Source organism: Talpa europaea (assembly GCF_964194135.1).
Source record: "Talpa europaea genome assembly, chromosome: 3".
Classification (NCBI taxonomy): Eukaryota; Metazoa; Chordata; class Mammalia; order Eulipotyphla; family Talpidae; genus Talpa; species Talpa europaea.
This window is the reverse complement of record NC_140069.1, coordinates 22,191,077-22,200,994: the sequence shown is the minus strand read 5'-3', so window position 1 is coordinate 22,200,994 and position 9,918 is coordinate 22,191,077.

The window sequence follows — 9,918 nt, the reverse complement described above, 5'->3', positions numbered from 1 at the left end:
GTAAATGCAAAGAGCTCAATGTCACTTGACAGTAATTCTATTATTGTGAGAACTTTCTGCTTGACTAGTAAGCAACTATTCTTCAGTCCTACCTGGCACTTTGTGGATAATGACTTTCCAGACTTCATCAACTGAAACAACAGTGGTTTGTATTCAGAGTGATATAGTGATGTAAACCAAGAAGTTAATAATACTTTGACATTCTGAAAAGTGTTTTCCCATCAGATAGCTCCAACACTACCAGATGTTATTTTCTAGTTGGCAATCAAGTACCTCAACAGTGTTGATTCTTTCAAATTTGAGGTACTCTGTATTTCAAAAGGAAAACAGCTTTATTTTCCTTTGATAGTTATAAAAATATTGTCAACCATTCAGACAAGTATAATGAATATAAAGCATCTGAAATCTCATTATGCTATGATAACCTCTAGGTATATAGGTTTTCATACTTTCCTTTAACCTCACTCCGTTTTTTCCTATTATTTGTCTGTCTCTCTCTCCATTTGTCTAAAACCAGTGTAATACATACATGCATGGAAAAAAATCAAATAATAGATGATGGATATAAAACTAAAAGCAAAGTTCCCTTGTGAATTTTTTCATCATTAAACCAGTTTTTCAGAGCTTAAACACATTTTATTCATTCATGTCATAACTCTAATAACTAGAAATAACATGCTTTTACTGCTGGTAGTGAGTCTGTAATTACATTTTGTAACTTTCTAAAAGGTGTCTTCTGATGAGCAGAAGTTTCTCATTTTGATTAAGCCCAATATATAATTTTTTTCTTTTATGGTTATTGCTGTTTATATACCAAGAAATCTTTGCCTACTACATCATTCCAATGTATTCTTTATTTTTAAATTGTATGTATTCAAGAAATTTTTAAATTGTGGCCTTTATATTTATATTTAGGTTTTCAGTCCTCCTCAGATTAATTTCGTTGTGATGTACAAGTCTTGTCAGGCTATATAGATACCCAATTGTTTTGCCACCATTTGTTGAAAATATTTTCTTTCCCCCTTTGAACTTCTGGCATCACTATCAAATGAGTATAGAGAAATTGAGTATATAGAAAGGTCTATTTCTAGATTTCTAGTGTGTTCAATCCATTGATTTGTCTTTTATTATGCCAGTAACACACCATCTTAATTATTGTGGCTTTATAATAAATCTCTTATCAGGTAGTGTAAGTTCTCTAACTTTTGTTACTTTTCATTTTTCAAGATTCTCACTGTGGAAAACAAGAGAAAGAGAAGTGTCAAACTGTGCAAGTGCACTTAAAGCATCTTTCCAGAGGTGCTGTGTGAGATATCTGCTCAAATCTCATTGGTTAAAGTAAACCACATGGCCACCAAAGCTAATCCAAGTTAATGTGTGATAGGAGCAAATGTTAACCATAGGTCAGAAAAGAAAACAGCAACTAAGAAAAAAATGTGTGTACTGCAACAAATATCTACTGAAAAGCAACTGGGTTCATTCCAGCTGCTGAAGACCACTTAATAAACAAAGCAATATCTTTGATCTTAGAAAACTCAGTCTGCTAGAGAATTTAGAAGATTTCCTCCAGGGGTAATAACTGTACTGACATGTACATGGTAAACTGGAATTAAACACGTGGAAGGAGTTGAGAAGCAGTAGACAGGGAAAGAGCTCTCAGTAGCTCAGGATGAGCAAGGCTTGAGGGTAAAAGAGCATGTGGAACCAAATATTTCAGCATGGTTGTGGTGCAGAGACTAATCCTGACAGATGCATGAAACAATGTTTGAAAATTTCATATTCAAAAGATAAACAATGGGTTTTAAACTGTGGAGTCACAAGTCCTATAAACAATCTCACAGAAGGAAGGAAGTTACTTTACACTGAAAACAGAGGGAAAAAAAAATAAGCAAACAAGTATACCCAAACCCCCTGTCTTTCAGGGAATAGCCTAGAGAGCTTGGGCATTTAGACTTACATAGAGTCAGGGTGAAAGACAAAAGCAGTTTATTGCTTTTAAATTACTTTGTGGTCTGGCACTTTTCTCCCTCCAACATGCTTTGTTAGAGAAATCTTTGGTGTTGAAAATTGAGAGGAATGTTATTAATGTGGTAATTATTTTACTATCAAGGGAAACCTCTGGTAAGAGAAAACTGCTCTGAGGTTTATAGTTTATACATCCGATCAGAATATACTCTTGTTTTCCATCAATTGCCTACATTAACCAGATTTGGGGGAAAAACAGAAATTGCAATGCAATTTAAAAAATCTTACCACTTTATTTAAAGATTTATTTATTTACGCATATAAGAACTGGGGTGTAGACAGTGGTGGTGGGGGCTGGATGAAAGGATTCACCAGAGACATCGTGGGGAGCAGAACAGGCCTATCTACTGAAATACACTGCTGAGGGGAGCAGCAAGAGGAGACAGGAGAGGTCTGTGGCATCATGTGGGTCAGCTCCCTAGCCAGAGATCCAACTAAAGCCACAATGGCTATCATCATCCCACTAACCCCTGAGCTCCTGGGAGGCCCCTAATCTTACCACTTTTCAAGGGCTTGACTTTGAGCTAGGTCTAACCATAGTGAAGGAATCCAAGGCACATTCTAATTTGACCCTTAGTATAGTGCACTGCCCTGTGGAAGAGTCCAGCATTTTACAATGTGCATAGGTCTCACTAACCTTTTGAAATGGACAGTGTGGCAATGTTAATAAGCTGATGACAATCATAAAAACTAGCATTTCTTTCTCAGTGTGTATGTGTACATACTCAGTATGTATGTACTTATTTTTAAAGAACACTTATGTGTCAGTCATAAACTGCTTTCAAAACAGGATCTGGTAAAGTCTGTCTTTGGAAAGTAGGCCAGGTAATAGAGGCTAATAAATGTATTCAATTTACACAAATTTAAAGCCTCTGTTACCAATGCAAGCTTCTCATTGTTTCCATTCATAAGGTATTTACCAGGCAACTTCTGCTTCTACTTTGGTTTCTAGCTACTTCTTACATGAACTCTCTTTCCATATACTTCCCCATCTCCATTTATGTACAGAGTCAATTTCTCTTTTGTATTCCCAAAGCACTTATTATCTCTCTCTCTATAAGCTCTTACACATGACAATGTATTTTTTTTCTGCATATTAACCTTTTTCATTTTAAGAATATACTAGCGTCTATTTCAACTTAATTTTTAATGAGAGCATCAGCCAGTGCCTGGCACTGATTAATTGCTGAAAAGAAAATATATCTTTTTTGTATCTTATTTCATATTTGGGGAAATGCTGGTCACAGGGGCAATATAACATAAAATGTCTGTTGGCAAAAATTAATTATGCATCTATATGAAATCTACTATTCCAGTCATTTCTCTTTCCCTTTATTTGCACACTTCTGCTTTTTCTTGTACATGTGCTCTTTCACTTTTGCTTTTTTTCTCTCTTGTTCTTTCTTTCTCTCTAATTTTACCTATCTTTCATCATTATTTGTGTCATTCTGCTTCATTCTATTACAGGCTCATTGTGTAAGGAAGATGACTTCTGGTACCAGGCTCAAATTTTACAAACTTAGCAAGATAATCTGTTTCAGGACATCACACAAAAAAGAAAATTATAGATACTATCTATGATGAATATAGATGCAAAAAATCCTCAACAATAAATTAGCAAACTGAACTCAGCAATGCATTAAAAGGATCATATAACATGATCATGTGGGATTTATTCTAGGGATACAAAGATTGTTCAAGCTACACTAATCAATTAAAGTAATATATCACATTAACAAAATAAAGGTTGAAAATCATGTGATCATCTCAATAGTTGCAGAAAAAGCATTTGACTGGCATCTATATTTGTTTGATAACAACTCTTCATAAATTGATATATAAGAAAAGTACCTAGGGCCTCCCCTGGTGGCGCAGCGGTTGAGCGCTGGGCTGCGAGGCTGCCCACAGCCTCTGCAGTGCCGGTTCTTTCCCCAGCCGACGGCGAGGGTCCCCCAAAAAAAAAAAAAAAAAAAAGAAAAGTAAAGTACCTAAACCCACAGCCACCATCATACTCAATGGTGAAAACTGAAAGTGTTTCCGCCAAGATCAGAGGAGATCTGATCTTAGACAAAAATACTCATCAACATTATTCAATATAGCATTGGAAGCCCTATCCAGAACAATTAAGAAAAAATAAAGTTAATGTCATTCAAATTAGAAATGAAAAAGTAAAACTGTCACTATTTGCAGATGACATGATTTTATAAATAGAAAACCCTAAAGATGCCACAAAAACACTATTAGACATAATAAACAAACCCAGCAAAGTTTCAGGCTACGGTATGAATATAAAACATGAACTATCAGAAAAAGAAATAAAAAAATAATAGTATCTACAATCTCATCAAGAAGAATAAAATCCCCAGGAATAAATTTAACCAGGGATAGAAGACTTGTACACTGAAAACTCTAAGACATTCTTAAAATAAATTGAAGAAGACACAAACAAATGGAAAGATATTCTGTTCCATAGCTTAGAAGAATTAATATTGTTAAAGTGGTCATTTTATCTAAAACAATATAAAGATCAATACAATCCCTATCAAGATACCTAAAGCATTTTCCACACAAATAGAACAAAAATATTCTAAAATTTTTCTGCAACCATAGAACACCCCAAATATCCAAAGCAATCATGAGATAAAAGAGCAAAATGAAGCTATCAGTGTCCCTGATGTCACACTATACTACAAAGATATAGTAATCAAAACAGTAAGTATTTGAAATTAAAACAGACACATTGATCAATGAACCAGAACTGAAAGTCCAAAAATAAACATACATATATGGACTGCTAACATATCACAAAGGAGCGAAGAGCACAAAATGGAAAAAGGCAAGTGTTTTCAATAAATGGTGTTGGAAAACTCATCAGCTACATGCAAAAGAAACTAGACCACTATTGGTATTTCTGGGAGCAACATGGCGGCGAGGAGACGCTGCGAGTAAGATCTCCCATTAAAAAAAGTTAATAGGGAAGGAAAGCGGCAGGTCCCAGTGAGAACTGGGACACGGAAGACAAACGGACGACTCCAGCAAACTACCCGAAGAAGAAAGTGGCCATAAAAGAGGACTAGAAGGGAGGAAAGCGCAGAACCCTGCTCCCCTCCCCCAACCACAGAGTCGGCACTCTCCGACCAGCAGAGAGGAGGAAAAAAACAAACTAAAACGACCAACAAGAACAAACTACGCAGCAAGCGGGACTGTGAGTGGAAAGGAACTATTGGAGCCACCATACCCCATGAACGGGAGCTGTGGAGAACCCTGCAGGATTCGCCGCAGCGGTGAGCGAACGCTCCGGGCGCCATTGGAGAACAAAGAGACTCTGGAGGAGACCTGCACTCAGCTGGAGGAGACCTGCACTCAGCCCCGGGCTGGCCGGTAAGCTTGCGCGGAAAAGCGGCGCTTGGCGCGCTTGAAAAGCAAACTCGGATCAGGATCGCGGCTGCCCAGGTCCCCGCGCCTGCGACCTAGGCTTGCGGGGAGACGCGCGGAGGCCCTCACTGGGGTGAAAGTCCCTCACTGTGGGAGCAGGAACCAGGTGCCCAGGCACGGGAGCGGGGTGCAAAAGGCGCCATTCCCACACCACTGAACTGGGCTACAGCCCGCGTCCTGGACCTGAGGGCTTTGAACTGAGACCCAGGGCACAAAGTTCGGGGCGTGGGTTCTCCACGACGGTGGGGCACAAGGCAGACACAGCACCCCAAAGCCGTTGAGGTTTACCCTACCATTCCCGCTCTGTTCCCTGTCCCATGGGATGGGGGGGGCGAAAAACAGCCCCCCAAGGACAATAGGAGAGATCTCTGGCGCCACCTAGCGACCAGAAAAAAAAGTCACTAACACCGCATAGAACAGGGAAATTTCTTAAGTCGGCTTGGAAAGGGCAGAAGGCTCCTGGAGGAGACAGTGGCCAGCTGGGAAGTTAGCCCACGCCAGGCCCCTTCCGACCAGCAGTCTGAGCCCACAGAGGGAACAGACACCCATGGCCGGGGCAGACCGGGTGCGCAGAAGAGTGTGCCTGAGACCGGATGCTCAGGGACTGAGTCCCACGTTGCCATTTTAGAACAGGGACATTTCTTCAGTAAAGACTTCCTGAAACCAGCAGAGAGCTCCCTCAGAAGCCAGAGATGGCTCCTGGAGGAGCCAGAGGGGAGCGGAGAAGTTCACCCAAGCTGCCGGCCAGTCCGAGCAACACAGTGTCCCAATGCATACGACAAATTAGAAAACAGACAGTAGGGAGTAGAAGAACCACACGCAACTTCAGGAAAAAAGCACACCACAAAAAGAAAACCACCCCCCAGATTGCAACGACAGTAACTTGGAAGAACTTCTGAGCCTTCCAGAAAGAGAATTTAAAATTGCTGTGATTAAAAAAATGACAGAACTCATAAAGGAAAACAATGATCAGAAGAAGGAAATTGAGTCCCTAAAGAGGGAAGCAAAAGAAACACAGGAGATCAAAGAATTAATGGAGGAACTAAAGAACTCTGGGAAAAGCAATGAAAGCAGAATAGATGAAATGGAAGAACGAATAAGTACTCTTGAAGACACAGAAATAAAAAGAACCAAAACAGAAAAGGAAAGAGAAGTACGAAGGAAAAAGAACGAAGAAAGACTTCGGGAACTATCTGACTCCATGAGGAAAGGAAATATAAGAGTTATAGGAATTCCAGAAGGAGAGGAGAGAGATGTAGGAACAGAGAAAATATTCCAGGAGATAATTGAAGAGAACTTCCCAAACGCAAAGAAGGAGCTGAAAATTGATATACAAGAAGCAAGAAGAACACCAAACTTCCACGACGAAAGGAAAAATACAGCAAGACACATAATAGTAAAGCTCCCAAGAATCCAGGACAAGGAAAAAATAATGACGCTGACAAGAGGGAAGAAACAGATAACATTCAAAGGAAAACCAATCAGGCTGACATCAGACTTCTCTGAAGAAACACTACAGGCAAGGAGAGAGTGGAGGGACATAGTCAACAGACCCCAATAAAACAGATGCCAACCAAGAGTACTCTATCCTGCAAAGCTCTCCTTCCTCTATGAAGAAAGAATAAGGACCTTCCCAGACAAAGAGAAACTCTGGAATTTCATTACGACTAAACCCCCACTCCAAAAAATACTACAAGGAATCCTAAAGCCAGAACCTCAGAAGGACGAATAACAACGAAAGAAGGCCAAAAAAAAAAAAAAAGTTATTGAATAAATAAAATCAAAGGAAAGACAAACACAATGGCAAATACAAATGCTAACATATCAATATTAACTCTAAATGTAAATGGACTAAACTCTTCAATAAAAAGACACAGAGTTGCAGCCTGGATTAAGAAACAAAACCCAACCTTTTGCTGTCTCCAGGAAACACATTTAGCTACAAAAGATAAAAATAGGCTCAAAGTTAAAGGATGGAAAACAATCCTACAAGCAAATGGACCAAAAAAGAAAGCAGGAACAGCTATACTTATATCAGATAAAACAGACTTCAAACTCAAAAAAATAAAAAGAGACCCCAATGATCACTACATCATGATCCAGGGGACAATACTTCAAGAAGAAATAACACTCATTAACATATACTCACCAAACGAAGGAGCACCAAAATTTATCAGACAACTGTTGTCCTCTCTGAAAACAGACATCAGAGAAAACACATATGTAGTGGGAGACTTCAACACACCACTATCAACAATGGATAGATCAACAAGACAAAAAATAAGTAAAGAAACTAAAGCTCTAAATAAGGACCTAGAGCATTTGGGCTTAACAGACATCTATAGAACACTAAACCCCAAAAAACGGAGTACACATTTTTCTCAAGCGCACATGGATCATTCTCCAGGATCGATCACATACTGGGGCACAAGACAAACATCAACAGATACACCAAGATTGAAATCATACCAACCATCTTTTCTGACCATGAAGGCATCAAGCTAGAAATAAACCATAAAAAGAAGGCAAGGAACTTTCCTACCTCATGGAGACTAAAAACCACACTACTGGAAGACCACTGGACTAATGAGGAGATCAAAGAGGAAATTAAAAAATTCTTTGAATTGAATGACAAAGAGGACACCAATATCCTAAATGTATGGGACGCAGCAAAAGCAGTAATAAGAGGGAAATATATAGCAATAGAAGCTCACATCAAGAAACAAGAAAGAACTCAAAGAAACAACCTAATCTCGAAGCTCAAAGATCTAGACAAAGAACAACAAAAAAACTCCAAAACCAGTAGAAGAAAAGAAATAATAAAAACCAAAGCAGAAATAAATGAAATTGAAACTAAAAAAACAATCCAAAAGATCAATGAAACCAAGAGCTGGTTCTTTGAAAAAATAAATAAAATAGACAAACCCCTAGCCAGGCTCACAAAGGAAAAAAGGGAGAAAGCACAAATAAACAGGATCACAAATGAAAGAGGAGAAATCACAACGGACACAGCAGAAATCAAAAGAATAATCAGTAACTACTATGAACAGTTATATGGAAACAAGTTCAACAATCTAGAGGAGATGGACAAATTCCTACAACTCTACAATCACCCAAAGCTAGATAAAGAAGAAATAGAAAACCTAAACAGACCAATTACAATTAGCGAAATTAAAATGGTAATCAAAAATGTCCCCAAAAACAAAAGCCCAGGACCTGATGGATTTACAAATGAATTCTACCAAACATTCAGAGACGAATTAGTGCCTATCCTTCACAAACTCTTTCAAAAAATTGAGAAGGAATGGACAATACCAAACACGTTCTATGAAGCCAACATTACACTAATACCAAAACCGAACAAGGACAACACACAAAAGGAAAACTACAGGCCAATCTCCCTAATGAACACTGATGCAAAAATCCTCAATAAAATTTTAGCTATCAGAATCCAACAATGTGTCCATAAGATAATTCACCACGACCAAGTAGGATTCATTCCAGGGACACAAGGATGGTTCAACATCCGAAAATCAATCAATGTTATCCAACACATCAACAAAAAGAAATATAAAAACCATATGATAATATCAATAGATGCTGAGAAAGCTTTCGACAAAGTGCAACACGCATTCATGATAAAAGCCCTTGAAATTCTTGGGATACAAGGAACATACCTCAACATCATAAAGGCCATTTATGACAAGCCAACAGCCAGTATCATTCTCAATGGTGAAAAGCTGAAAGCAATTCCATTAAGATCTGGAACAAGACAAGGATGTCCACTCTCACCACTGCTTTTCAATATAATACTGGAAGTCCTAGCCAGAGCAATAAGAGAAGAGAAAGACATCCAAGGAATCCAAATAGGAAAAGAAGAAGTCAAACTATCACTATTTGCAGATGATATGATAATATACATAGAGAACCCCAAAAACTCCACAGAAAAACTAATTCAACTCATCAATCAGTTCAGTAAAGTGGCAGGATACAAAATCAACACGCAAAAGTCAGTAGCCTTCCTATAAACAAACAATAAATCTGAAGAAGAAGAAATCAAAAAAACCATCCCTTTTATTATTGAAACAAAAAAAAAATCAAATATTTGGTAATAAATCTAACAAAAGAGGTAAAGGACCTATACAAAGAAAACTATAAAACACTGTTAAAAGAAATAGAAGAAGACACAAAGAAATGGAAAGATATCCCCTGCTCATGGATTGGAAGAATAAACATTATTAAAATGGCCATCCTACCAAAAGCAATCTACAGATTCAATGCTTTTCCAATCAAAATTTCAATGTCATTCTTCAAAGAAATAGAACAATTATTGATGAAATTCATATGGAATCACAAAAAACCCCGAATAGCCAAAGCTCTCCTGAATAAAAAAGGGAATGGAGGCATCGCACTCCCAGACTTCAAACTATACTACAAAGCCATAATAATCAAAACTGC